Source organism: Protopterus annectens, chromosome 3.part0 (assembly GCF_019279795.1).
Source record: "Protopterus annectens isolate FY-2018-M chromosome 3.part0, PAN1.0, whole genome shotgun sequence".
In the NCBI taxonomy this organism is placed as follows: domain Eukaryota; kingdom Metazoa; phylum Chordata; order Ceratodontiformes; family Protopteridae; genus Protopterus; species Protopterus annectens.
In genome coordinates, this window is record NC_056731.1 from 1618127945 (window position 1) to 1618155702 (window position 27758).

General features: G+C 44.1%; 1 protein-coding gene across 1 annotated transcript in view; it reads right to left on the reverse strand.

Moving 5' to 3' along the window:
• UBR5 (ubiquitin protein ligase E3 component n-recognin 5) overlaps window positions 1–27758 on the reverse strand; it is a 3965620-nt gene that overhangs the window by 1816399 nt on the left and 2121463 nt on the right. The window lies entirely within an intron of this gene.

Genomic DNA, 27758 nt, shown 5'->3' on the forward strand with positions numbered 1-27758 from the left:
ATAAGTGCTTGTAGCTCAGACACTCTTTAAGCTGAAGTGATGGCCAGAAGCAAGGGTGTTTTCCAAGAGAGAAATTTTAAACCTGCTGACGCATCAGGTTCAAAGGGGGGGGGGGGGTGAGCTTTCCAGTACAAAGTTAAGGTCCCAAGCAGGGTGGGTGCTCTCCTTGACGGCCTTAAGTTGTTTGCCCCTCTGAGGAATGGTTTGATGAGGGTGCGAGAAGAGAGGTGGCTCAGTGTTGTAATGAGTTGAAATGGCTGAGGCATGTATCTTAATGGATGAGAAAGACAGGCCTTTGTGGAGTAGATCTGCTAAGTAATCCAGGATTAGAGGCAGGGAGGGCAAAGTTGTGTCATCTCCTTAGGCTTGAATCCAGGAGCAGTACCTTTTCCACTTAACAGCATACGATTTCCTTGTACTGAGTCTTCTGGCTTCAAGAATAATGTCCAGCACCTGCTTGCTTAAGGATGTTGTCAGAGAATTCAAGGAATAAGCCAGGCTGCAAGACTTAGGGTTTGCAGTTGCGGATGCAAAATCTGTCCCAACTGCTGAGACAGCAGGGTTGGGTTCTGTTGTAGGTGCCATGGTGGCACTGTTGTCAGGCTACACAGGAGTGGGTACCAGTGCTGGCGTGGCCAGTCCTGGGCAATCAGAATTGTCCTTGGTCTGTCCTGTCTTATTTTGAGTAATACTCTTGGGAGAAGGGGCAGAGGAGGAAAGGCATAGATTGAGAGATTTACCCACTGAAAAGATAGGACATCGACTTTCCAAGGCCCTGCTGTGAGGGCTCCTGGTGCAGAAAGTACAGTTGTGTACCCACCATAAATGTAGATGTTCGAGTGTATTCACTGTTGCAGTTATCCCGTTGGGAGGCGACCCGCAGTCGGCCAGAGTTCCAAAGTCTTGGTCCGGCGTCGGTTGCTGTCGCCTCTTCCCTGACATCAGTGCGCCAGGGGTATAAAAGTTGCAACCAACACCATTTTCTTCAGTTTTTCTTCCCCCAGATGTCAGGTGTCCCCAGATAGGAAGGCTGGAAAGATAAAATTGTGCCAAAAAACATGCATATATTACTATAAACATTTCCATCATCTACAAGCAAATACACCACATAGGTTGTATACAGTTGAGAAGAACAGAAAAGTCCCAGCAATGAAAAGGGAGATGGTGCGCGGTAACCTGGACTGCAACAGTGAATACACTCGAACATCTACATTTATGGTAGGTACACAACTGTACTATGTTCCTCATGTTTCACTGTTGCAGTCATTACACTTGGGTAGAATCCCAAAGCAGAGATTGGGCGGCTGGGTCTAAATTGGATTTGGAGAGGCTACCAGGCCCTGCAGAACTGCAGTGGCAAAGCCTGCTCTGGATTTAGAGTAGAGAGGAAAGTGGTAGTGCTTGGTGAAAGTGTGCACTGAGCTCAAGGTTGCAGCTTCTAAAATGTCTTTGGTTGGTACTCCTCTGAGAAAAGCTGCTGAAGTGGCTGCTGCTCTGGTAGAATGAGGCCTAATGCCCTTAGGCACAGATTTGCCATGTTGTGCATAACAGAAGTGGATGCAGTGGCCTATCCATTATGAAATTGTCTGCTTTGTAATAGGCTTTCCTTGCGATCCTGCAGCATAGGCTACAAACAGTTGTTCAGTTTTTCTGAAAGCTTTTGTTTTGTCCAAGTAGAATCATAGCTGTCTGTGTATATCCAAAGAGTGCAGAAGTGTCTCCCCTTTATTCTGGTGATTTGGGTAGAAAGTAGGTAAATTAATGGTTTGGTTCAAGGCCACATTGGAGACCACTTTTGACATGAATGTTGGGTTTGTCCTGAGAGAGACCCTTCCTGATGAAAAATGATGAAATGTTTCACAGCCATTACTGCCTGTAACTCTGAGACTCTTCTTGCTGAAGTTATTGCTAGGAGCAGAGCAGTTTTCCATGATAAGAATTTTAGATCAGCTGTGCTGGCTGGTTCAAAAGGAGGCAGTGTGAGTCTTTCTAAAACTAAACTGAGATCCCAAGTTGGTACTGGTGCTCTCCTTGGGGGTCTTATATTTTATGCCCCTCTGAGGTACTGTCGTAGTAAAGGATGTGAAAAAAATAGAAGGTTCCATATTGTAAGGAGCTAAAATGGCAGAGGCATGGATTTTAATTGATGAGAAAGATAGGCCTTTGTCCAGCATCTCAGTGAGGTATATTAGGGACAAGTGGTTCGAGCCCTTGTGCCTGGTTCCAAGCGCATAATCTCTTCCATTTTTCTGCATAAGATTTCCTAGTGCTGGGCCTCCTGGCTTCTAAAATGACATCCGTAACAGCTTTAGAGAGAGGTGCAGTCTGAGTGGCTACATTATCTGCCATGCTGCCAGATTTAAGGTTCTGAGTTGACTGTGCAGAATCTGATTGTTTGCTTGTGTCAGAAGATGAGGAATTTGAGGTAGAGGCCAAGCTGGGCCTTGAGACAAGCTCTTTAGGATTGGGTACCAGTGCTGGCGTGGCCAGTCTGGGGCAATCAGGATCATTTTTGGCCTTTCTTGTCTGACTTTTAGGAGTACCTTGGTAAGGAGAGGCATCGGAGGGAAGGCACAGACTGTCAGGCCTTTCCAGTTGAATGATAGAGCATCCACTTTCCATGCTTGAGAGAGAGAAGTTCTTGCGCAGAATTTCTGTATTTAGTAATTGTGAGGGGAGGCAAAAAGATCTATGTCTGGGCGTCCCCATTTCCTCGTTATCATGCTGAACACCTGTGGATTTAGTTTCTATTAGTGAGGATCAATGAGATTTCTGCTTAGTTCATCTGCCTGTGTACTTTTTGTCCCTGGCAGGAATTGTGCCTGCAGATGTACTTGACAGGTCAGTGCTGTGTTCCACAAAGTCATGGCTTGCCTGCATAGGGGGTAGGAATGTGTGCCCCCTTGCTTGTTTATGTACCACATAACTGTGGTATTGTCCGTCTTTATTAATAGTGTTCCTGGATGTAGTAGGTCCTTGAAAGCTGTCAGGGCATTCTGTACAGCTCTTTTTGATTGATGTGAGGATGCATTTGTTCCTTGGGCCACGTGCCCTGAATACATTTTCCTGCCATGTGTGCCCCCTAGGCATAACCCGATGCATCCGTTATTGTCTGCCTGGCTGTGGGTAAAGTGAAAGGCTGTCCCTTGTTGTGGTGACAGGCCTGGGCCCATCATCGAAACTCCTGTTGTAGGCAGGGAATTAAAGTTATGATTGTCTCCAGGCTGTGACAATGCTGAGTCCAAACACTTTTTAGATACCATTGTAGTTTCCTCATATACAGTTTTGTATATGGAATTAGTAGAATGCAGGATGCCATGAAGCCCAGGGCCTGCAGAATTTTTTTTGCAGGGAGCTGGGTTTTTGTTGCCATCATTTGAAAGTAATGAGTCAGTTGCTTTTGTTTGTCTGGCGTGAGATAAGCCATCTGGACAGTTGTATTTAAGCTTGCACCCAGGAATATTATCTCTTGAGAGGGCACTAGTTTTGATTTATTTTCGTTTACTGTGTACCCTAGGCAAATTAGCAATCTTTTTACAAACGCCAGATGCTTTAGAAGAATGTCCTTGCTTCTCTGCTTGAATAAGGCAGTCGTCCAAGTAGGGATATATTTGAATTCCTTTTTGTCTGCAAAATGCAATTACTGGTGCCAGGCATTTTGTGAAGACCCTGGGTGCAGTAGATAAGCCAAAGGGCAGTGCAGAGAATTGGTAATGCATTGAGCCTGCTATGAATCTGAGGTATCTTGTCTGATTGGGACATGCAGGTATGTCTCCTTGAGGTCCAAAGTAACTAGCCAAGCCTTCTTGCCCAGCATGCGCAGAAGTTGATGTAGTGTTAACATTTTGAATTTTGGAGCATCCAGGAAAGTATTTAGGATTGACAGGTGCAGTACTGGTCTCCAGGCTTTGTCCTTTCTGGGTACTAAAAAAAGTCTTGAGTAAAATCCTTGTCCCTGTTCTTGCTGTGGAACTTTTTGAATAGCTCCCATGTCCATAAGAGCAGCAACCTATTGCTGTGCCTCGGTCCATTGGTTTTGTGGCACGTCTGGCATACCTTTTGGTTTTGGAAGCATGTGGAAGTGGAACCTGTACCCTGAGAAACAATATTCAGCACCCATTGGTCCTGGGCGATCATGTGCCAATTTTTTTGAGAAAAGTGCTGGCTTCCCCCCTAGGGGTGCTGTCAAAAGGTAAGTGCTTGGCATTTGCAGAGGGAAATCATTGGGACTGTTTCCTATGAGGAGGTGATTTGTCTTTCCCTCCTCTGGGGGCTGAAGCACCCCATTGTTTAGGTCGGTAGGAGCCTTAGGGCTGAGATCTGCCTCTTGTGCGTCTGTATCTGCCTCTTTGTGACCTGTCTGACACTGGAAAGGACCAATTTTTTGAAAGCCAGTTTCTGCTAAATCTAGGTGGTTGAACCTGTAAGAAATCTTTCACTGTCTGCATTGACTTTGCTTTATCCCCCATTTTCTTTAACACCTCTTCTGCCTTAACACCAAACAAAGTATCATGCTGTAATGGAGCATCCAATAATTTTACTTTAACATGGTCAGGTAAACTTTGTTTTTTCAACCAAGCATGCCTGCGAATAACAGAGCATGTAACTGCGGCTCTACAAGAAGCCTCTAATGAATCAAAACCACATTGCAGAGTACGCTTTCCCACTTGTTCAACTGCATGCAATAAATCCTGCATTTCCTTACTGTCAGGACCTTCTGTATTTGAAACCATTTTCTGTTTTAACAATGACATGAAGTACTGTTGGCATTTAAGCATGTGAAACTGACAGTTTAAAGCTCTTACAGCTAAAGTAGCAGAAGTGTAAACTTTTTTTCCCCCATCTGTCCAGAGCTCTGGAATCCCTATCCGAGGGGACAGGATTTTTAGCAGTGGAAGCCTTAACCCCTTTTAGACCCTGAGAAATTGTTTCTGGGTCTGCAGCGGGGTTTTTGTAAAGAAATTTGTGAGAGTCAGGGACTCTGTACTACCTGTCCGGCTTGACTGGTGCAGGGGGTAAAGAATCAGGAGACGGACTGGATTCAGAAAAAACATCATCAACAATATCAAGCACAGGGGGGATAGCCAGGGGCCTGTGCTGAGGCAATATAAGGAAGTCTCTGAGCCTTTTCCTGGATTCTGAAAAATCCTGGCTCTCCCAATGGAAATGCTCCCTCATAGTGTGCAGGGATTCCCCAAAAGAATAATCCTCAGGCGGAGAGGCTGAAGGTATGGCCTCTTCTGCATCAGAGTCCTCATAGGGAGGGAGAGAATATCCCTGATCAGAAGTTGAGTCAGAGGAAATAGAAACCTGGTCAGAGGAATTATAATCAGTGTCTTGCCTAGGCCTTTTGTCATGAGGGGGATGGGAACCCCTGATTAAAGTAATTAGGTCTTCGGCCATTTTAAGCATCTGTTTCTTTGGCATGGATGACTGTTCTGGAGAATGCTGTACTTGTTTCCTTGTCTTTAATGGTGTTTTTGACTTTGACTTTGCTGCTGTAGTGGGCTTAATTGTCAGCTGTGAAGGTCTGAAAACACCCTCAGAAGCCGATGCGTGCTCAGCGGCTCCGGACCCATCTGAGGGTAAAGTTTCCGTAGGCCCAATACCGTGAGTTTCCACAGGCCTCGGTGTCTCCACGTGGCTGTCAGTTACGACCTGTGGCTCTGAAGTAGTGGGTGTCAGGGGCTGTGAAAGCGCCTCGCTGAGAACCGGCGACTGGCCTAGAAGAGGCTTCGTCGTCGGTTTTGTTCCTCGGATGCCTGTCCTTTTCTTTGTCTTTGCGTTTTTTATAAATTCCAGTCATCAGTTGTTCCGACGGCATTATGTAATTAAACCTTCGGCCAAAATAATGTAGAGCAAAATCAAACCGACGTTTAACAGTGCGTTTATTGAATCTAGCACAAAACCAACAACTAGTGACGTCGTGGTCAGGGCCCAGGCAAGGAATACAGTAAGAGTGAAAGTCCTTATGAGGTATTTGCTTCCCACAAGAAATACAATTATTAACTTTTACTGACATCGGTCTGGAGCAAGAAAAAGTTTCCCCAACGGGGTACTTAGCTTTACTGAAGACTTCGGTTCTGAATCTCAATTTTGAAAATCTTAGGAGTCGGCCGATCGGCATTTGTGAACTGCTTTTGCTTTGGGCACCACGTGGGCAAGAAAGACAGAAGAAAATGGCGTCGGTTGCAACTTTTATACCCCTGGCGCACTGACGTCAGGGAAGAGGCGTTAGCAACAGACGCCGGACCAAGACTTTGGAACTCGGGCCGACTGCGGGTCGCCTGCCAGCAGGATAACCCAACTGTAATGACTGCAACAGTGAAACACGAACATTTTGCCGAGATGGTGGTTGCAGGGGGAGGCAAACAGATCCACCTCTGGGGTCCCCCATTTCTGAATCAGACGGCTGAAGGTGCTGGGCTCTTAAATGCCACACATGTGGGTCCAGGAGATTTCTGCTTAAGTCATCTGTCAGTGAGTTTTGTTTGCTTGGCAGGAATTGAGCAAGGACTTGCATGTCCAAGGCCGTGTTCCAAAGGGTCATGGCTAATCTGCAGAGTGGGTAAGAGTGGGTTTCCCCCTGCTTGTTGACGCACCACACAACTGTGGTGTTGTCTGTTTTGATTAGCAGTTGTCCTGGAAAGAGTAGGGATCTGAAAGCTGTCAGGGCATGCTGTACAGCTAGCATCTCATTTTGATTGATGTGCAGATGAATTTGACTTGGGCTCCAGTGGCCCTGGATGCATTTGCCGTTCACGTATGTTCCCCAAGCACAGTCTGATGCGTCTGTGGTTAGGGTCTGGGTGGCATGGGGTTGAGTAAAGGGCAGTCCCTTGTTGTGGTTGCATGCTGCTGCCCACCAAAGAAACTCTGTCCTTAGACAGGGTATGATAGGAATGGTGGTTTCCAGGTCCTGAGAATGTTGGCACCAAAGACTTTTTAAGTACCACTGAAGTTTCTTCATATGCAGTGTGGCATATGGAAATAGTAGGATGCATGAGGCCATGAACCCTAGGGCCTGCAGGATTTTCCTTGCGGACAGCTGGGTTCTGGTGGCCAATAGAGTGAAGTAGCCTTGTCAGAAAGGCTTGCTTTTCTAAAGTGAGGAATGCCATCTGGGATGCTGTGTCAAAGCTTGCTCCCAGGAATACAATCTTTTGATTATTTTTCGTTGATGGTGTAACCCAGGGATGTGAGAAGGTTCTTTACAAATGCCAGGTGCTGCAACAGCAATTCCTGACAGTCCGCCTGCATCAGGCAGTCGTCCAAATACGGGTAAATTTGAATATTTCTCTGTCTGCAGTAAGCAATGGCTGGAGCCAGGCATTTTGTGAATACTATGGGAGCAGTGGATAAGCCAAAGGGAAGTGCAGAGAACTGATAACGCATAGATCCGATCTGGAAACGTAGATATTTCCTGCATGACTCCCTTATAGGGATGTGCAGACAGGCTTCTTTTAAGTCTAGGGTGACTAACCAGGCATCTTTGGCTAGCATAGGTAGAAGCTGTTACATGGTGAGCATTTGGACTTTTGGTACCACCAAGAAGGTGTTGAGGATCCAAGGAAAATCTCTTAGGTCTTTCCAAAAGCAACTGGAAAGAGCAAGAAGGGGGGGGGGGGGAGGGTTGAAGAAGAATGGAAATGGACTACACAGATGGAATGTTATGGTAAATACATAACTTTTTTATTTGATGTTGTCCTTCTCATTCATTCCTCAACTGATGGGACAGAGTTCCCAGCTAGTTGAACCTTGACGGAGCCAAAGGCAGCCGTTTCCTGGAAACCAAATCCAATTTGCAATAAGCAATAAAAAAGTGTGAGCATTAGTCCAAGCTGCAGCTGCACAAATGTCATCAAATTGTCCAAAAAGCTGGAGAGACTGCCACAGACCTTGTGGAATGAGCTCTAAGACGCTTAGGCAAGAATAAATGTACTAAAAACAAAGGAGATACAGTCAGTTAACCATCTGGACAGCGTAACTTTGGAAACTGGCTCGCCAATTTGTTTGGGAAGAAAAATACAAACAACTGGTCAGTCTTGCTGAAATCCTTGGTTCTGTGGAGATAAAAATGGAGTTTTTTTATGGACATCTAAAAGTGGAGCATGTACTCGCCCTTACTTGAAATGTTAGGAAAGAAAAGTGGGAGGTTAATGACCTGCTTAATGTTGGACTCAGGAGCTACCTTAGGCAAAAAAGAAGGATTGGTATGCAAAGACAGCCTGTCTTTGTGGAAACCAGGTAAGGAGATTTGGAAGAGACAGTCTGGTGGTCAGACACCTATCTAGATGTGATAGCAACAAAAAAAAAAAAGGTTTTCCAACACAAAAATTTTACATCTGAACTGGATGAAGGTTCAAAGGGTGTTTGAGTCAGGGCCTGTAGCACAATAGTTAAATCCCAACGAAGGGTAGGATCTTTTAGCAGAGATCTAAGTAAAAAGGCCCCTTTAAAAAATCTTTTTCTAAATTATGTAAAGCCTAAGACAGAATTCTTTTTACCTAGATGAAAATTCAAAATGGCAGCCAAATGGACATTAACAGTAGAAAAGCTAGTCCCTTTCACTGAAAACTGAGGCTAAAAAAATCAAATATAGCTGGTACAGGGGCAGTTAAGGTCAGAAAAAACAAATCTCTTCCATTTACTTTTGTAAATCCTTCTAGAAGAAGCTTTTTTGAGAGGATAAAATATGACAGACTGGGAAGGAGAGCAATGGAACTGGAGAAACCAAGAAGTCAGTTTGACGCCTGCTATGTCTGGATGAGTCATCCCAGTTGTGTGAGACAGGAGGTCAGGAGATGGATCTAGTATTAAGGGCAGATGTAGGAAGTGAGGTCAAAGAAGGAGGAACCAAATTTGGCTAGGCCAAACGGGACCAAAGAGGATAACTGAGCTCTTTATCTGGAAGGCGTTCTACATAAACTGAGAATGAGAGGTAATGGTGGGCAAGTGTAAAGATGACCAGAAAGCCAATCATGGATTACAGCATTTCTCCGCCATCTCCCAATGAGGGATCAGGGCAAAAAACCTGCTGTACTTGTTGAGGGGAAAGGAAAATAGGTTGCAGCATGGTCAGCCCCATCAACGGAAAATCCTCTCCTCTATTTTGGCATTGAGAGACCACTCTTGAGGCATCAGAACTGACCTGCTTAGTCTGCTCAGAATCACAATGGCTTTCCCTGAAATGTGCGCTGCTATTAGAAAATGACCGGAAGAGCTCATCCCTTGCCATACTCTCACTGCTTCTTGACAAAGCAGATGAAACTTGGTTTCTCCATGTTTGCTGATGCACCAGACCACTGAAAATGTCCATCTGAATAGCAATTGTCCCACAGGGGAGAACATCCTAAAAGTCCTGCAATGCTAGGACAACTGCTCTCATTTCCAGGATATTGATATGCTTCCTGGTCTGTTCGGGGGACCACATACATTGGACTGTCCTTCCCAAGTACTGCCCGCCCAACTCTAGTTGGGAGGGGTCCGTGTAACTGTGGGCAGGAGAAGAACAAATGGACAGCCTTTGGACAAATTGTTCCAATGAATCCACCAGAGAAAACATCTTTTGCATGCTTGTGTAATCTTGACTGGGGCAGTTAAAGGATGCTGAAGAATGGACCAGTGTCCACTGAAGAATACCACCATGCATTTGGTGAATATACTGGAGGCTGAGGTGAGACCAAACGGCAGTGCTATCAACTGGTAATGACGGACTCCCAGCGGGAAGGAGAGCTATATTCTGGAGTGCCTGTTCATTTTGATGTGATAGTACACATCTTAAAGATTTATCAAGCACATCCAATCATCCTTTCGCAGTAGAAGCAGAATGGACAGAATCATGACCATCCAGAACCTTGAATATTGCACAAACTGGTTTGGTCTACTGAAATCCGGGACAGGTCTCAAGTCCCCTGTCTTCTTTGGCACTAAAGAATTTTGAATTGGTCCTGGATCCTCTCTGGTCTGAGGGGACCTTCTGGATGGTGTTGGGTAGAACCATCACAGATTCTTCTCTTTCTTGTAGGAGGAATTTGGGAAAATGGCATGATATAACCTCTGCATATAATTCACTGAAGCCAAGAATCTTCTGTTATGGATAGCCAGGCTCTTTAGTGCAGAGACAAATGACCTCCAACTACCTCAAGACGTACCAGTCGGGCTTCCTTTCAGAAGCACTGGTAGGACCTTTCTGAGAAGGAATTCCGGAAGCTCTAGGTCTTTACTCCTTGCTCTGCACTGGGGGAAGCATTTTCCATTGGAGTTCCCCCAGTGCCCTTGGGAAAACTATCTTCTTGCGAGTCTTGAAAAAGTACAGTTTTGTACCTACCATAAATGTAGATGTCCGATAGGCATGCATCTGCAGTCCTTACAAATGGGTTGTCCTGTCGTCAGGCAGCCCTTCGGTCGGCCGGATTCCAAAGTCTGGGTCTGGCCTCGGCTGGTGTCGCACTTCACCCGACGTCATAGCTGCAGTTCTTTGGGTATAAAGGCATCAGCCGACGCCATTTTCCTCAGTGTTTCTTGCCCCAGATGCCAGGTGCCCTCTAGGAAGGCTAAATTTGGATAAATGCAAATGGTTCCAAATAGTAGAGAGCAAACAAAAATAAGCATGTATGTACATATATACAAACAAATACACCATAATAGATTCCCCAGCTAGCTACAAGATGGGCAAATACCCTAGGAGTACCACAGAGGGGAAGGAGGGTGGGTAATCCTGACTGCAGATGCATGCCTATCGGACATCTACATTTATGGTAGGTACAAAACTGTACTATGTCCTTCAAGGATGCATCTGCAGTCCTTACAAATGGGTAGAATACCATAGCCAAACTGGGGGAGGAGGAGAAATAAGATTATGGTGTAGTTAAGATCCCTTGCAAAACAGCAGTGGCAAAACCTGCTCGGGATCTGGAGTATAAAGGTAAATTATAATGCTTGGCAAATGTATGCACGGAGCTCCAAGTAGCAGCCTCTAAAATGTCTTTGACAGCCACTCCTCGTAAAAAAGCTGTGGTAGTGGCTGTAGCCCTTGTAGAGTGAGGCCTGATGTTTTCTGGAGTTTTCTTCCCATGGTAGGAGTAACAAAATCAATTGCAATTTCCTATCCACTTAGAGATTGTCTGTTTTGAAATTGTTTTTCCTTCCATTCCTGTTGCATATGCTACTAGTAGCTGGTCAGTCTTTCTATTGCTCTTGGTCCTGTCCAGGTAGTAACGTAATTGTCTATGTACATCCAAGGTATGCAACAGTCTTTCTCCCCTGTTCTGTGGGTTGGGGAAGAATGTAGGTAGGTGGATAGCTTGATTTAAAGATACCCTGGAGACCACCTTTGGCATAAAAGTAGGATTAGTTCTCATGGACACTCTATCTTGATGGAAGATCAGGAAGGGCTGTACTGCCATTAATGCCTGTAGCTCAGATACCCTTCTTGCTGAAGTGATTGCAAGCAGGAAAGCAGTTTTCCATGATAAGTACTGTAATTCTGCTGTTGCTGCTGGCTCGAAAGGAGGGAGTGTCAACTTTTCTAGCACAAAGTTCAAGTCCCATGCTGGCAATGGTGGCTTCCTAGGTGGCTTTACATTTTAATCCCTCTCAGAAACTGCCTGAGCAGAGGATGTGAGAAGACTGGAGGATCCAAGTTGTATTCTGCTGAAACAGCTGAAGCATGAATCTTAATGGAAGAATAGGACAGGCCGTTGTGGAAGAGCTCTGCCAAGTATTCCAGGATGTTAGCTATGTTTACCAGTGACACATTCTCTCCTTTTGCAGTACTCCAAATGAGATATCTTTTCCATTTTGCTGAATAATTTTTTCTTGTTGAGGGTCTGCGAGCCTCCAAGATAATGTCTTTAACCCTTTGAGATAAATCTGGGTTATTTGGTCTTATGCAATGTTCCAGGCAGCCAGCTGCAGTGTTTTCAGGTTTGGATGCAGGGTTTTGAAGTTGTTCTGTGTTAACAGCAAGGGAACTAGGGGCAGAGGCCATATTTGTTCCCAAGACATACTCCTCAGTAATGGGTACCAATGTTGCCTTGGCCAGTCTGGAGCTATCAGGATGATCCTTGGACGGTCTTCTTTGATCTTCAATAGCACCTTGTGCATCAAAGGAAGAGGTGGGAATGCATATGCTGTCAGGTTTTTCCAACTGAAAGATAGGGAGTCCACTTTCCAAGCAAGTGGGTGGTACGTCCTTGTGCAGAATTTTTCCAGTTGGTGATTGTGTCAGGATGCAAATAAGTCTATTTCTGGTAGTCCCCATTTCCCTGTAATGGTTTTGAAGATGTCCGGATGCAGCATCCATTCGTGGGCATCCGTGGTAGTTCTGCTTAGGATGTCTGCTAGTATATTTTCTTTTCCTGGCACAAAAATTGCTTGTAGCTGAATGTTGAAGCTCAGTGCCACATTCCAGAGGTCCATTGCCATCCGGCATAGAGGGTATGAATGTGTGCCTCCCTGTTTGTTGATGTACCACATAACTGTGGTGTTGTCCGTCCTCATCAGCAGTTGACCCTGTCGAAGAAATGGTCTGAATGCCTGAATTGCCAGTTTTACTGCCAGCATTTCCTTTTGATTTATGTGTAGGTGCAGCTGGTCTTGGGTCCATAAGCCTTGTATGCACTTGTCCAGCATGTGTGCACCAACCGAGGTCTGAGGCGTCTGTTGTGATGGTCTGGCTTGGTTGAGTGCTGTGGAAAGGCAGTCCCTTGTTTGATTGACAGGCCTGAGCCCACCATTGGAATTCTTGTTTCAGGCATGGAATTATTGGAATTTGGGTTTCTAGGCTGTGCTTGTGCTGAGACCATAAATTCCTTAGGTACCACTGTAACTTTCTCATATGTAGTCTGGCATGTGGAATCAATATTATGCAGGATGCCATGTAACCGAGAGCTTGCAGGACTTTTCTTGCTGTTAGCTGGTTCTGCTTTGTTAATGCCATGAAGTAGAAAGGGAGTTGCTCCTGTTTTTCTACTGTCAGGAATGCCATTTGTTTTGATGTGTCCAGATCTGCACCCAAGAAGGTTATCCTTTGGGATGGAATCAGCCTTGACTTTTTTATATTGACTGTGTATCCCAGGGCTTGTAGTAGATGAATGACCCTTTCCAAATCTTTTGTTAATTTGTTTTGTTGTCCGCTTGTAACAGGCAGTCGTCCAGGTAAGGGTAAATTTGAATTCCTGAAGCCTGCAATGAGCAATTACTGATGCCAGGCATTTCGTGAATACTCTGGGCAGTAGATAAGCCAAAGGGCAATGCTGAGAATTGATAATGCTCTGATCCTGCAAGAAATCTGAGGTATCTTCTGCAATTTGGTCGTATGGGGACGTGCAGGTATGCCTCCTTGAGATCTAGCGTTACCAGCCAAGACTCCTTGCCCAGCATGGGAAGAAGCTGCTGTAGGGTCAGCATTTTGAATTTTGGAACAATGAGGTATGTGTTTAAAGCGGACAGGTCGAGAATAGGTCTCCATTGGTTTTCTTTTCTTGGTACCAGGAAGAGTCTGGAGTAAAATCCTTGCCCTTGTTCCATAAATGGTACCCTTTCTACAGCTCTCATCCTTAGTAAGTGAGTTATTTGTTCTAGAGCTTCTGTCTTCTGATTTGGAGGTAGGTTTGGCATTCCTCTCTTCCTTGGTAGAGTATGGAAGTGAAACCTGTAACCTTGGTCTATTGTCTGTAAAATCCATTTGTCTCCTGTGATGTAATGCCAGTTTACTGAAAATAAGGCTAGCTTCCCGCCTAAGGGTGCCTCTAGTTGTTCCCTGGTAGGCGGTGCCAGAGCCAAGTCACTGCGATTGTCCTGTGGAAGTGGTGGTGGCTGGATCTGTGGCTGTACCTCGCTGGTTGTTAGCCTGCCACTGACGTCCCCTGTAGGCACCTCTGGATTGACCCCTGCCTCTTGAGCGCCTATTCCTGCCTCTCGGAGCTCTGGAGGTGTCTGGAAAGGACCAATTCTTGGAAGGCCAGTTCCTGCTAAACCTTGGAGGCTGGGCCTGCAAGAAATTCTTGACTGTCTGGACAGATTTTGCTTTCTCTTCCACCTTCTTCAGCACCTGCTGCCCAGGGGAGCCAAACAAATTGAGCTTATCCATGGGAGCATCTAGGAGCTTTGATTTAACATGGTCTGGTAAGGACTGCTCTTTTAACCATGCATGTCTTCTGATCACTGTGCCAGTCATGGCTGATCTAAAGGAAGCCTCCAGTGCATCATAGCCGCATTTTAAGGAATGATTACTGACCTGCTGAATGTTATGTACCATTTCCTGTACAGATTTTTTGTCTAATGGTTCATCCGAGGACAGTTTTTTAGTTAATTGGTCTAACAAATTCCTGATACTGAATCATGTGGAATTGACAGTTCAAGGCCCTAGCTGAAAGAGTAGCAGAAGTGTAAACTTTTTTACCCCATCTCTCTAAGGCCCTAGATTCCCTTTCAGAGGGGAGGGGGTTTTTGGTAGAAGTAGCTGCTACAGCCTTGGGTCCCTGGGAGATCGATTCGGGATCTGCAAAAGGGGCCTTATACAAATGATAATGTGTGTCCGGAACCCTGTAGTACCTATCGGGCTTAGCAGGGGCCGGAGGAAGAGAATCAGGAGAAGTACAAGCATCATTAAAAGCATCATCCACAACAGTAAGTACTGGAGGAATGGCTAAAGGCCTATGCTGTGGCAAATGCAAAAAGGTTCTAAGCCTTTTCCTAGAGTCTGAAAAATCCTGGCCCTGCCATTGAAATTGTTCCCTCATAGCATGCAAGGTTTCCCCAAAAGAAAATTCCTCAGGCGGAGAGGCAGAAGGAATGGACTCTTCTGCATCAGAGTCCTCATAAGGAGAAAAGGGGCCCTCAGGAGGGTTTGAATTATCTAATTCATCAGAGGAGCCATCTGAAGAAACTGGCTCAGGGGGCTCTACTCTAGTCCTCTTCTCTGGAGGTGGGTGAAAGGCCCTGTCTGGATGTGGTTGGGATCCCCGGATCAAAGAAATGAGATCCTCTGCTAGACTAAGCATTTGTGAACTAGAGCTAGGCCTGTGAGAGGAGGTCTTAGCAGGCACAGATTTGGTAGTTTTTGCTGCTTTAGCCCTGGCAAAGGCCTTAATCGACATGGATGCAGGAGGCCTAGCAGCTCCACGTGCAGGGGTAGAAATATCCAAAGGGATAGTATCAGATAAATCCTGTGAACCTGCAAGAGCAGGTGGGATTTCAGTAGCAGATTCAGCCAGGCTGGATGAGGCCTCGGTAAGTGGCAAGCTTTCGGCCGAAGGAAGAACCGTGGACTCTGTTTCAGCCGAAACCGAGACACTCGTGGTTGGCTTAACCACGGTTTCGGCCGAAACCGCGGACCGCGAGTGTCGGTCCTTTTCCTTGCGCTTTTTAGAAATTTGCGTAGTCGGAGTATCCGACGGCATAATGTAAGCAAAATCGGAGCTGAAAAACTCTTCTGCAAATTCCGACCGACATCTAAGCGTCCGTCGGTTGAAAGAAGCACAGGCTAGACAAGCTGCTACGTCGTGGTCTGGGCCTAAGCAAGGTAAGCAGTAAGAGTGGAAATCTTTATGAGGTATTTGTTTCCCACAAGTTAAACAGTTATTCACTTTTTCTGACATCGGCTGAGGCAAAAAAGAGCCTCCAACGGGGTACTTAGCTTTTTAGAAGTCTTCGGTACTTGTAGTAGTAATCTCTGGTTCTGACCGACCGGCACTTGCGAACAGCTTCTGCTTCGGCCACGGCAAGAAAGACTGTGGAAAATGGCGTCGGCTGATGCCTTTATACCCGAAGAACTGCAGCTATGACGTCGGGTGAAGTGCGACACCAGCCGAGGCCAGACCCAGACTTTGGAATCTGGCCGACAGAAGGGCTGCCTGACGACAGGACAACCCATTTGTAAGGACTGCAGATGCATCCTTGAAGGACATCTACTCTGGGATTTACAAAATCACATTTTCCTGCCTGCTTCTTGACTGATAAAGAAGGGTCTTTGAGGGGAAGAAAAATGTATGCACATGGCAAACAGGCTCTTTAAACCTTGCTCACATCTTTGGGGGGGGGGGGTCTTACTTCCACACCCAACAAGAAATGACATGAATTTGTCAGCCAGGAGAGTTGCCCAAAAAGTAGCCAGGTCAGACCCAAAAAAAGCCTCCAGGAACATAGATTCTTCCTGGGAAGGAGTACTGGAAGACCAACCACCTTTCTGTTTTAAAAGTTCTTGAATGTCTCCAAATGAGACATCTTCTGGTGGACCACCCTCCACTTCATGAAAGTCGGTGCCATTAGTTACAGATTCCTGAGGGAAATCTAGGTGTCTCCTTTTACACATCATCTTCCAAGGGGCTTCCTCAGTGGGATGATCTGGGTAGGTATTGGAAGAGATGAAGAGGTCATCAGGGACCAACTGGAGACTTGATTGGGTTGGCTATCCCAGTGGATTTGATGAATGAGGCTCAGAGCAGAGAACCAAAGAATGTATAGTTGTCTGATCTGTGGAGGGCAGGGATGTCCTTTCTCTAGATAAAGAGAAGGCCTTCTCCACAACCTCGAAGGCAGAGCACCTGGGGGAACCAAAGTCGATGGCAAAGGAGACGATAATTCCTAAACTACTGGCTCCTGAAAACCCACAAGTACTCTATCCGAGGAAGGAAATGGACCCAAGCTGTCCAGCAACAAAGCTCTGAAGGCAGAGAAGGCTCCCAAATAGGTTCGGAGTCGATCCTAGCCCCCCCCCCCCCAAAAAATCTGGAGTTGATGCTTCAGCTCAGAAAAGCTTGGGGCTGGGTGAAGTTATCATAGTTGCAAAACAGTTGCAGAACAGACTTTCTATGGATCTGATGTAGACACCATCAGGGGTCTCAGATCCAAGGGGTCTGAAACCGTGGGTTGGATCAGAGGACGACAGACCAAGGGGGAGTAGACAAAAGTCGGCTCACGGATCCAGTGCAAGTCAAATTTGGAAGTCCTACCATTTGGATCTGAGCTCTGAGGAATTTTCTCATCGCCTTATCCATATATGCCTTGGATAAATTTCTGGAAGACCTGAAAGAAGATGTGGAGGATAGAGGTCTCGAATGTCTGCAGGGGGATTCCTCCAAGAATGGTAATGGGAGCTGAGAAGTGACTGGATCCAGCAGGAGGGGTGGTGAATTGATACGAGTTCATTCTGATTTAGAAGTGGTCAGATCCGATTTTTTTTATATCTTAGTTGGTAGTTCCAAGGAAGGAGCCAAAGAGGATGTGTGATCTGGTGAACTCTTGCAACATTCCTTATCTTTGGGAGCAAAGTCTGGTTTCCCCTTATCCAATTTCTTGGAGGAGGTTTAAGTCTCAGTAATAGAAGCAGAAGACAAAGAATAGAAGGGAGAAAGCCTGTCAACATCACAATGTTCCTCCTGTCAGTGAGAGCTCTGGAACTGAACCAAGAACAAACAGAGCAATCCACATCTAAATGTGCAGCTCACAAATAATATAGACATTCCCTGTGGGCATCAGATGTTGGAATCATGCCCACAAGTGATTTTTTTTTTTAAACAGTAGCTTTATCAGCCATACTGGCCTAACTAAGCTAAGTCTCGAAACGAACTATAAAAAAACTACCAATTTAAAGTTTCGTTTTTTTTTTTTTTTTTTTTTTAAGGAAGAAATGGAGAAAGAACTACCACCATAAAATGGTAGTCCAAGGAATACTCCACGTAAGGGGGAAGAAATTGAAATATAGAAATTTTAAATATGACTGTACCAACAATGGTACTACAGAGAAATACCAAAAAATCAGTAGTAACTACAAAGAAAAAAATTCTAGAGAAAATTACAAGAAAACAAGGGAGGTAGGAGCAAATTCATTTAATGTATGTAAGAGAAGTTTTTAAGCTAAACTCTCAATTATGCTAGAAAAAAACTCTCAAAAGCTTGAGCATAACAGAATCTGCATCTAAAGCGGAATGGTGGCAAATGAGATCTAAGGTATGTTAAGCTGGCAGGGCTTTATATGTAAAGGCATAGCTCAAGAGTTATGGATCTGAGGATATGGTAGAAGCGGGACAAGTCACATCAGAGATCCATCAGTTCAGGAATGAATGAAAAGGACATCAAATCCTTAGATTTTCTGCTGGACTAGAGAAACTAGAATGAACAGACTGTATTAATTTTATGAAAGCACAAATAAGCAATTGAACTCATATTCCACAGCAGGATTTGTTAATGAAAGAGCACTGTGTGTATTCTCCAAACTTGGCCATAACAAAACAGCCAAGATCAGTACAAATAAAGATGCAAGTTATAGGAACAGAAATGGTTCAAATTAGAACATTTGTGGAAATTGATTACTACCTGTACCTCAGGTAGAAGGGAAGCCAACTTATCCCAGCAATCAGGAAATGTAGAGAAGCAAATGTAAGATTCAAGCTGCGACATCCAGTTGCTGTCAGAATGTTTTTTCCTGGAGGATCACAGTCATTTTTGGATACAGAACAGGCAAAGGAAGAAATACAAAAGTATGTTCCACAAAATGAGCCATCAAACATAAGACACTGTTTCTCACACTGCCGATAATGAAACCCACAGAAATAGTCTGCCGGTGACACCTTTTCCAATGTTACAAAGGAAAATGCTTGAGACACAAAAAAAAAAAAAAAAAAAAAGAGTTAACTAGAAGAAATCAAAAGTACCTTGGACTTGAACCAGAGTCTGGAGTTGAGAGATGAAGAACAGTAAGATGATCGAAATTAGTGAATAAATTTGTGACTATAAAGCATCAATCACATTTGTGAGGTAGGGCTTTACAAGAAAGAGTGGTCGAGATCGATTAGAGTTTTGTTGACTTTCTTAAACTTGCAGGGGTACTGAAAGGCATAAGCCCCCCTTCCATGTCATTAATGTTTGGCAGGACACTAAAAGGAACAAGGGAAAAAAAAAGACTAAGGAAAACAACTGTTATTCTTAACAATATTTATATAAGATATTTCATGATGTAAATTGCATTCAGTAAAGCAAAGCATTACCAGTGATTGTTGTATTTGATAAAGATACTAAAGTAAACAAGTACTTTTTTCTTTTTCATTTTAAAAAAAATGTAGCCTTTACAATGTAAAAAGAAAAGAAAGGCTGGACAAAAGCATATTCAAGTTAATAACCCTGTAATCTTGGGCTGTGGGGATGGGAATGGGGTATAAAAGTGCACTGATTTAAAACATATGTAGAGTTTAGGTGTTTCTCTTACTTTTGCAAAGGTGAATGCCTGGGATTAATGCCCTTGGCTCAATCTAAAGTTTTGTGTGTAAGCATGTGTGCCATAAAAATAATATAATACTTTGAATGAAGTTTGCCTTTAGCAAATAAATGTTCAGTGTGAGATGATATAAAAGCAGCTGGGGACAGTTATAAATCCTGTTCTTATGTTTCTATGGAGACAAGCTCTCTACAAGTCCAGGCAATAAATCCAGAGAGCTCTGGGCCTTGTTTCCTAACAGCAATGTAAAATTAAAAAGTACAAGGGTAAGCAGCTTAGTGAAAAACAAAGTATGAAACCACTGGAAGTGAAACAGACACAGCAGTTTTCCTGGCACCTAAACACTTCAATGCATTATAAAAGTACAAGGCTACACACAGGATTCAAATCAGGAAACTCTGTAGTTGAATTCTGTAATCCAGTTAATCTCTGCTCTCTCCATGTGAGTTAAAATGTCCCCAACCCTGTTGCTCTCTACGATAACTTGTATCATTAAAAATTTAAAAATATGCAGATCATTAGTTTCAGTAATATGTTTAATGAGAGCTTTCTTATGATCTCTGCTACTATCACAGATATGTTCACTAATTCACTCTCTTAAGGTCTTATTAGTTTTACCAACCATAAAACGTTACATGGCGGCTAATATAAACCATGTTTTTGGTTTGCAATTTGCTGTAATGTACAATTTATATTGGTGTAAAAATGTACAAACGTATCGGTTCTGGCAACCAATTCACATTGATTTCAATCATGTAAGAGAAAAGTATCCATCCTGTTAAACAATCTTACTGGATTGCTTCATGTCTTTATAACAAAGCAGTATCTTTAAATTTCTTTTTTGAAAGGCTTACTCAGGGGATATATCACTGACCATCTCTGACTTCATCATCAACTGCTTAAATATGCCAGTTCTTCTTTATAACTTTACACAGCTCTTCAACACTACCAAGAATAATGTATAGGTATAACCTTAGTTGTTGATCGTGTCGCTGTTTCTTTTGGTGGCCTCAATGCTTAGAAAAAAGTTGAGCATCTGTACTCCTACATTCCAATAATTGTTTCCTAACATTATCAATTTCATCCACATTATAACTCCTGTGTATATAATTACAAGTTAAATTACCAAATGCTTCACTGAGTACATTATTAGTCAGTTTACTGACTTGCATGAACTGCCTTTTAAGAAAACTTTTAAATACAAAAGGATGATTATCAGCCTACTCAAATATGTATTTTTCTTATATTTTTTTTTCTGATATAATTTAGTGTGGATATCTCCAGCATCATTCATACATAAATTAACATCTAAAAAAATCTATACCTGTTACTGAACGCTGCATAGTAATCCTAAGAAAATCAGTTGCTGAATGTAAATGTTCAAGAAACAAAATAAAACCAGTTCCACTGCCTACTTACACAAAGAACATATCATCCACAAATCTAAAATATGAGCATGCCTATAACAAACTTCTTCTGCTTAAATACATAGTGCTCCTCTCACAATAACACCATATTTGCATAACTGCTTGCACAAGGTGTCCTATTAAACAAAATACATTAATTTCTAACATCAATTTATGATACAACCCTATTAAACTAATATGTGATATAAAAATATTGGTTCTATTGGGGGGGTGGGGGGGGGACATATGCACATTCTCTACACCTACTGTACTGGGGAAAAAACAATAAAGAGAGAAGTAGCATCCAAAGTGACAAACAAGAAATCAATAGAGGCAAAATGTTACAATAATCAAAATCTCCTACTGCACTGTTCTGTATCCCTCAAAATGTGTGCTTTAGCATTTAACAAAGGTCTCAGCTTCAAAGGTTCATACAGTAGGTTCATAGGTGTGCACCAGACTAATGGCCCTGGAGCCTTTACAAGTTTAGCCCATAGGATTACACTGGTATCGTTCCACCCGACCTTAGTTCCCAGTGCCTCTGTCGAGTAAAGCCACTGGAGTGATCCTAGGGTGAATTTTCTATTTCCCCATCTACTCATCAAGATTTCTCTTGAAGAGAGCCAGTGAGGTGCTCTGCTTGACATGTATGGGAAGTCTACTCCATAGCATGGGCAGTCTCTGGGTTCTGAAACTGTCCCTCCAGCATGTTCTGCTGATTGTGGCAATGAGGCTGAAGTCTCTAGAGCGTGTGGTGCGGAGGGGATTGGGATTTCTTTAGATGTAGCATTTCTAACAGATTTGGGTCAGACATGGCTTTGTAAGCCATGTAGTGATCACCTCTAAGTAGGCGATATGAGACAGAGAATAGTTGGCGTTTTTTTTAGTCTGTCCATATAGGACAAATGTTTAAGGCCTAGAATCCTCTTTGTAAGGTACTTTTGCAGCCTCTCCAGTTGTTGCATGTGTTTAGTGAGGTATTTACCAAATAGGACATTGTACTCAATGATTGGCCTAATGAGGGAAGAGTAGAAGGAGACAATGACCTTTTTCATCCTGGATGCAAAAACCCTTAGTAATGAGATGTGCCACATAGGACTTTCTGACCACAGTGGCAATGTGGTGGTGAAAAGAGAGGTTGCTGTCAACCTGTGTTCCCAGATCTCGTATAATGCCTTCTGTGTTCAGTGGACTACCACCGAAGTGGTAATTCATGGGAAAAGGGTTTTTCCCAAAGCAGAATATGACACTTTTGGCATTGAGCTTAAGGCCATGGTTCTTACACCAGCTGTTGGCCTCAGTAAGTTCTTTCTGTAGGATGTCAAAATCACTCGGGGAGTTAATAGCAGCTCTCAACTTGCAATTGTCTGTGAACTTTGTCAGCCTGAGTCCCTTCATGTTGGCCTGGACTTCAGAGAAGTAGATACCAAACAGGAGAGGACCCAGGACTGACCCCCTGTGGGACTCCACTCGTGACTTGTCGGCAATCTGACTTGGAGTCAGCTACTTTCACACTGTGGGATCTACCTATGATCCAGTTTACAACCCTAGTGATATAGGGGTTGATGCCCAGCTTAGTGAGTTTTTCTATGATTCCTGAGTGGGGAATGGTATCAAAGGCCTTGGGCAGATTAAGGTAGGCTGTATGAACCATCTTGCCTTCATCCACAGCTCTAGTAACTGACTCAAAGAAGGTGACCAAGTTGAGCAGGCATGAGCTACCCTTCAAAAAACCAAATTGTGTGGGATCCAGAGTTTGGAGATTCTCTATATCCTTGTTTATTAGGTCCACGATGAGGCATTCCATAGCTTTGTATATCAGACTCGTCAGGCTAATGGGGTGATAGTTCCCAGGGTCTGTAGTCGCTCCTCCTTTGTAGAGTGGGATGACTATAGTAGTGTGCCATTCGGTAGGGACAAACCTTGAGGTGAGGCTGTGACTGAACAGGGCACACAGGTGAGGTGCCAGTTCACTCTTTAGTTCATGTAGAACACAGCCAGGGATATTGGCAGATCCCATAGAAGCTGTACTCCTGACCTTGGAAAGTGCTGTTTTAACCTGTGCAGCAGTAATACTGGTGCCTGGCAATCTACTGGTATTGTGACTGGTCCGGGGGGGGTTAAATCTGGCACTGAATCTATCAGCCAGTACACTGGCAATATCTGTTAGCTCGGTATAAAACGTACCACTGTGCAGTAGCTCAGAGCAAATCTGGGTATTGCCATGGAGATTCTTTACATAACAAAGGAAGGCCTTGTGGTTGTCTTTACTATCTGCTGCAATTCTGTTTTCATAGCTAGCTTTAGAGGATTTGATTAGGGATCTCAACTTTTTGTTGAGGCTGATAAGGGTGTTTTTCTAATCTTGGGACTTCACCTTATTCCGCATCAGTTTCCTCCTGTTCTAGAGTTTGTTTATGGCAGGGGACTCTGTTTTTAGGAGCCCAAAGTTAACTTTGGAGAAGTTTTTCATGGTGGTTACCTCTGTGGGGGGTGGGGGGGATTTTCAAGGTGATTAGTTTGTGGTTGGATCTAACTGACTACTGGTGCAGAACAATGGTCGCCCATATTAGTAATGATCAGGTCAAGTATGTTGCTACCTCTAGTGGGCCTAAGAATGAGCTGGTACAGGGCACTGGAATTAATGAATTTCAGGAAACGTTGGGCAAGTGTATTGGTACACGAGTAGTTTTCTCAGTTAATGGAGGGGTAGTTGAAGTCGTCCAGTATGAGTGTGTTCGGTTGGACCCTAATATTCTCCAGGGTGCTTAGGAACGTGGAGTTTGAGTCTTGGGATATGGTTGGGGATTCTTACAGCACGCTGTGACCTGAATCGCTGTCTTACCAAATGTTAGGTTCATAGGTTAGTACTAAGCTAACTGCCCTTGTGAGCCATTTTAAGCTTAGCCAATTATCCCTTGTGAGACTCAAACGCCTTAACCGTCAGGCCACCCTCCCAACCACCTGAAGTATCTCAGATGAGTTATGTTGGTTTACCAGTCTGGAGGTGTGCACATCCTTTAAGAATATGAAAACACCACTGCCTTTAGAGATTCGGTACAAGTTCTGGGGCTGAAAGGTGTGGAATGATATATAGGCTGGTACTGCATGGATGCTTTCTGCTGCCTTGAACCAGGTCTCTGTTATGGCACAAATGTTGACGTTCTCTATTTTAAGCAGTGCTTCGAGCGAGTGCATTTTGAGATTTAGACTTCTAGAACTGAGCAGCATGACCATCAGATTGCATTTGTTTGTAGTTATTACGGTGGTAATTTGGTCTTTGAAACGCTGCCTAAAAGTGGCAAGAGCCTTGCCCAGTATCCGGAAGCCCAAGGGTGACAAATGCAGGCGATCTTTACAACATAAACAGATAAAGGTTCATTTAACCCTTGGCATCCAGCTACAGTCAGACACATAGGTGGGGATATGCTGTCCTTATGCAATTTAGATGAGCAATAAATGACAGGAAAGTACTGCTGTGTACACCTACCATAAATGTATATGTTCGAGTGTATTAACTGTTGCAGTTATCACCTGTGGGTTATTCCTACTGTGGTAGCCCTCGGCAGGCCCGGATACCATAGTCAATGTTTTTCTGCGTCGGCAGCTGTTGCTTGCTGCCTGACGTCAGGTCGTCAGTGCTATTAAGGAAGACAGCCGATGCCATTACATGAGTATTTCCTTTCCCTAACCAGTCAGAGGCCCAAGTAAATATGGTAAAGTGGTCCTGGTGGCTAAAGGTCACTGTTAGAAAAGTACAGTTTTGTACCTACCATAAATGTAGATGTTCGAGTGCTAATACAGCTGCAGTCATAACAGATGGGTTCTCCTGCCATCAGGCGGGTCCTTGGTCGGCCGAATTCCAAAGTCTAGGTCCGGCATTGGTTGTCGTCGCTTCTTCCCTGACGTCAGTGCGACAGGGGTATAAAAGAACCAGCCGACGACATTTTCTTCAGTTTTTCTTGCCCCAGATGTCAGGTGCCCCCAGAAGGAAGGCAATACATAAATTTGTGTAATAAAGCAATGCCATATAATCAAAATACAATAGTGCAAGCAAATACATCAAGAATGAATACCCCAATCAGGTTGCATGAGGAGGTGTTAGCCAATAGGCCTGTTCCAAGAGGGGAAGGAGGGAGGGAAACCTGGACTGCAGCTGTATTAGCACTCGAACATCTACATTTATGGTAGGTACAAAACTGTACTATGTTCATCGTCCATACAGCTGCAGTCATAACAGACGGGTAGAATCCCAAAGCTAAGAAAGGGGTGGTAGGCACTAGGTGGAACTAGGAGGAGCCAGAATGCCCTGCAAGACTGCAGTGGCAAAGCCCGCTCTAGATTTGGAGTATAATGGAAGGTGGTAGTGCTTGGAGAAGGTATGCACAGAACTCCAAGTGGCTGCTTCCAAAATATCTTTGGTAGGAACTCCTCTGAGAAAAGTTGCAGAGGTAGCCGTGGCCCTTGTGGAGTGAGATCTGATGCCTGTAGGTACAGTTTTGCCATGAAAAGAATAGCAAAAGCGTATGCAGTGGGCTATCCATTTTGAGATTGTCTGTTTGGAAATTAGCTTTCCTTGAGCTCCTATAGCATAGGACGCAAAGAGCTGTTCTGATTTTCTGAAAGGCTTTGTTCTGTCCAAATAATAACGCAGTTGTCTGTGGATGTCCAAGGAATGCAGTAATCTCTCCCCTTTGTTTTGAGGATTAGGATAAAAGGTAGGTAAGTGTACAGCCTGATTCAAAGCTACCCTGGATACCACTTTTGGCATAAAGGACGGGTTGGTTCGTAAGGAAACTCTGCCCTGATGGAAAATTATAAAAGGCTGCACAGCCCATGAGAGCTTGTAGTTCCGATACCCTACGAGCTGAGGTAATAGCCAGAAGGAAAGCTATTTTCCAGGACAAATATTGCAAATCTGATGAGGCAGCTGGCTCAAAAGGAGGCAAGGTCAGCTTTTCTAAAATGAAATTGAGATCCCAAGCAGGTATAGGTTGTTTCCTTGGGGGTTTTAGATTCTTAGCCCCTATGAGGAACTGTCTTAAGAGGGGGTGAGAGAATAAGGGTGGATCAGTGTTGTATTCTGCAGAAATGGCTAAGGCATGGATTTTGATGGAGGAGAATGAAAGTCCACTGCTTAGCAGCTCAGCTAGATACTGTAATATTTGAGGTAAATTCAGTTTTCCAGGATCCTGGCCCTTTTTCTCATTCCAGACAAAACAGTTTCCATTTTGCGGAGTAAGCTTTTCTAGTAGACGGCCTTCTGGCCTCCAAAATGACATCCTGCACCTCCTTGGAGAGTAGGGTCTGTTGTGATGCTAAGGAATCTTCCATGCGGCTAGATTGAGTGTTTTTAAATAACTGTGAAGAGTTTTGAAGCGGTGCTGAGTCAGAAGAAGAGGCATTAGAGGGCAGGGTCCATGGTGGGGAATGCGTCAGGCTCCTCAGGAGTGGGTACCAGTGTTGTCTTGGCCAGTCTGGAGCAATGAGAATCATCTTTGGTCTGTCTGCTCTGGTTTTTAATAGAACTTTGGGCAGCAGAGGAAGAGGTGGGAAGGCATAAACTGTCATTGATGTCCAACTGAAAGAGAGAGCGTCCACTCTCCAGGCCTTTGGATGAAAAATCCTTGAGCAGAATTTTGTCAATTGGTGATTTTGTGGTGCAAAGAGATCTATGTCTGGCCTTCCCCATGCTTGAATTATCTCTGTAAAAACTTGAGGATGCAACTTCTATTCGTGTGGATCTGTCATATTTCTGCTTAGGTTGTCTGCCAGCATGTTTTCCTTGCCTGGCAAGTACTGTGCTTGAAGTTCGATTTGCAAGTCCAGGGCCATGTTCCAAAGTGACATGGCCAGCCTGCATAGGGGGTATGAATGGGTTCCTCCCTGTTTGTTTATGTACCACATTACTGTGGTGTTGTCCGTCCTTATCAGTAGTTGACCTGGTTGCAGAAGGTCTTTGAAAGCTATAATAGCATTTATTACTGCTAGCATTTCCTTTTGATAGATGTGAAGGTGCTTTTCTTTTTGGGACCATTTGCCCTGAATGCACCGATCTGTCATGTGCGCCCCCCAGGCGTAGTCCGAGGCGTCTGTTGTGATGATTTGATTTTCTTGAGGCTTGCTGAATGGGAGACCTGTGTTTGTTTGGCATGCTTGAGCCCACCACAGAAATTCCTTTAGAAGACATTGAATTAGTGGTATTATTGTTTCCAAACTGTGGCTGTGTTGAGACCATAGGTTTTTCAGGTACCACTGAAGTTTCCTCACATGCAGCTTTGCACATGGGATTAGTAAGATGCAAGATGCCATGAATCCCAGAGCATGCAGGATTTTCCTTGCAGTCAGCCTGGTGCAATTTGCTAGTGTTCTGAAGTATTGAGTTAGTTGCCCCTGCTTCTCTGGCGTGAGGTAGGCCATCTGGGTGTTTCTGTCCAAGTTGGCACCTAGGAAAATTATTTTTCGAGAGGGTATTAGCCTTGATTTCTTTTTGTTGACTGTGTATCCCAGAGAATTCAACAACATTATTACATAAGCCAGATGTTTCAGAAGTATGTGCTTGCTGTCCGCTTGGACCAGGCAGTCGTCCAAATAGGGGTATATTTGTATCCCTTGAAGTCTGCAGTAGGCAATTACTGATGCCAGGCATTTCGTGAATACTCTGGGCACAGTAGATAAGCTAAAGGGCAATACAGAGAATTGATAATGGGTTGAACCTGCAAGAAATCTGAGGTATCTTCTGCAATTTTGTCTGATTGGGACATGCAGGTATGCCTCCTTGAGGTCCAATGTTACCAGCCAAGACTCCTTGCCCAGCATGGGAAGAAGCTGCTGTAGAGTGAGCATCTTGAATTTTGGTACGAATAGAAATGTGTTTAGGATGGATGGGTCCAAAATAGGTCTCCAGTCTTTTCCCTTCCTTGGTACCAGGAATAGTCTGGCATAAAAACCTTGACCTTGTTCATGAGTAGGTACCTCTTGAATAGCTTTCATGTCTATGAGATCTGAAATTTGTCTTTGTGCCTCTGCCCTTTGATTGTGTGGCAGGTTTGGCATGCCTCTCATTTTTGGAAGGGTGTGAAAATGGAATCTGTAGCCTCTGTTTATAATGTCCAGGATCCATTTGTCTTTTG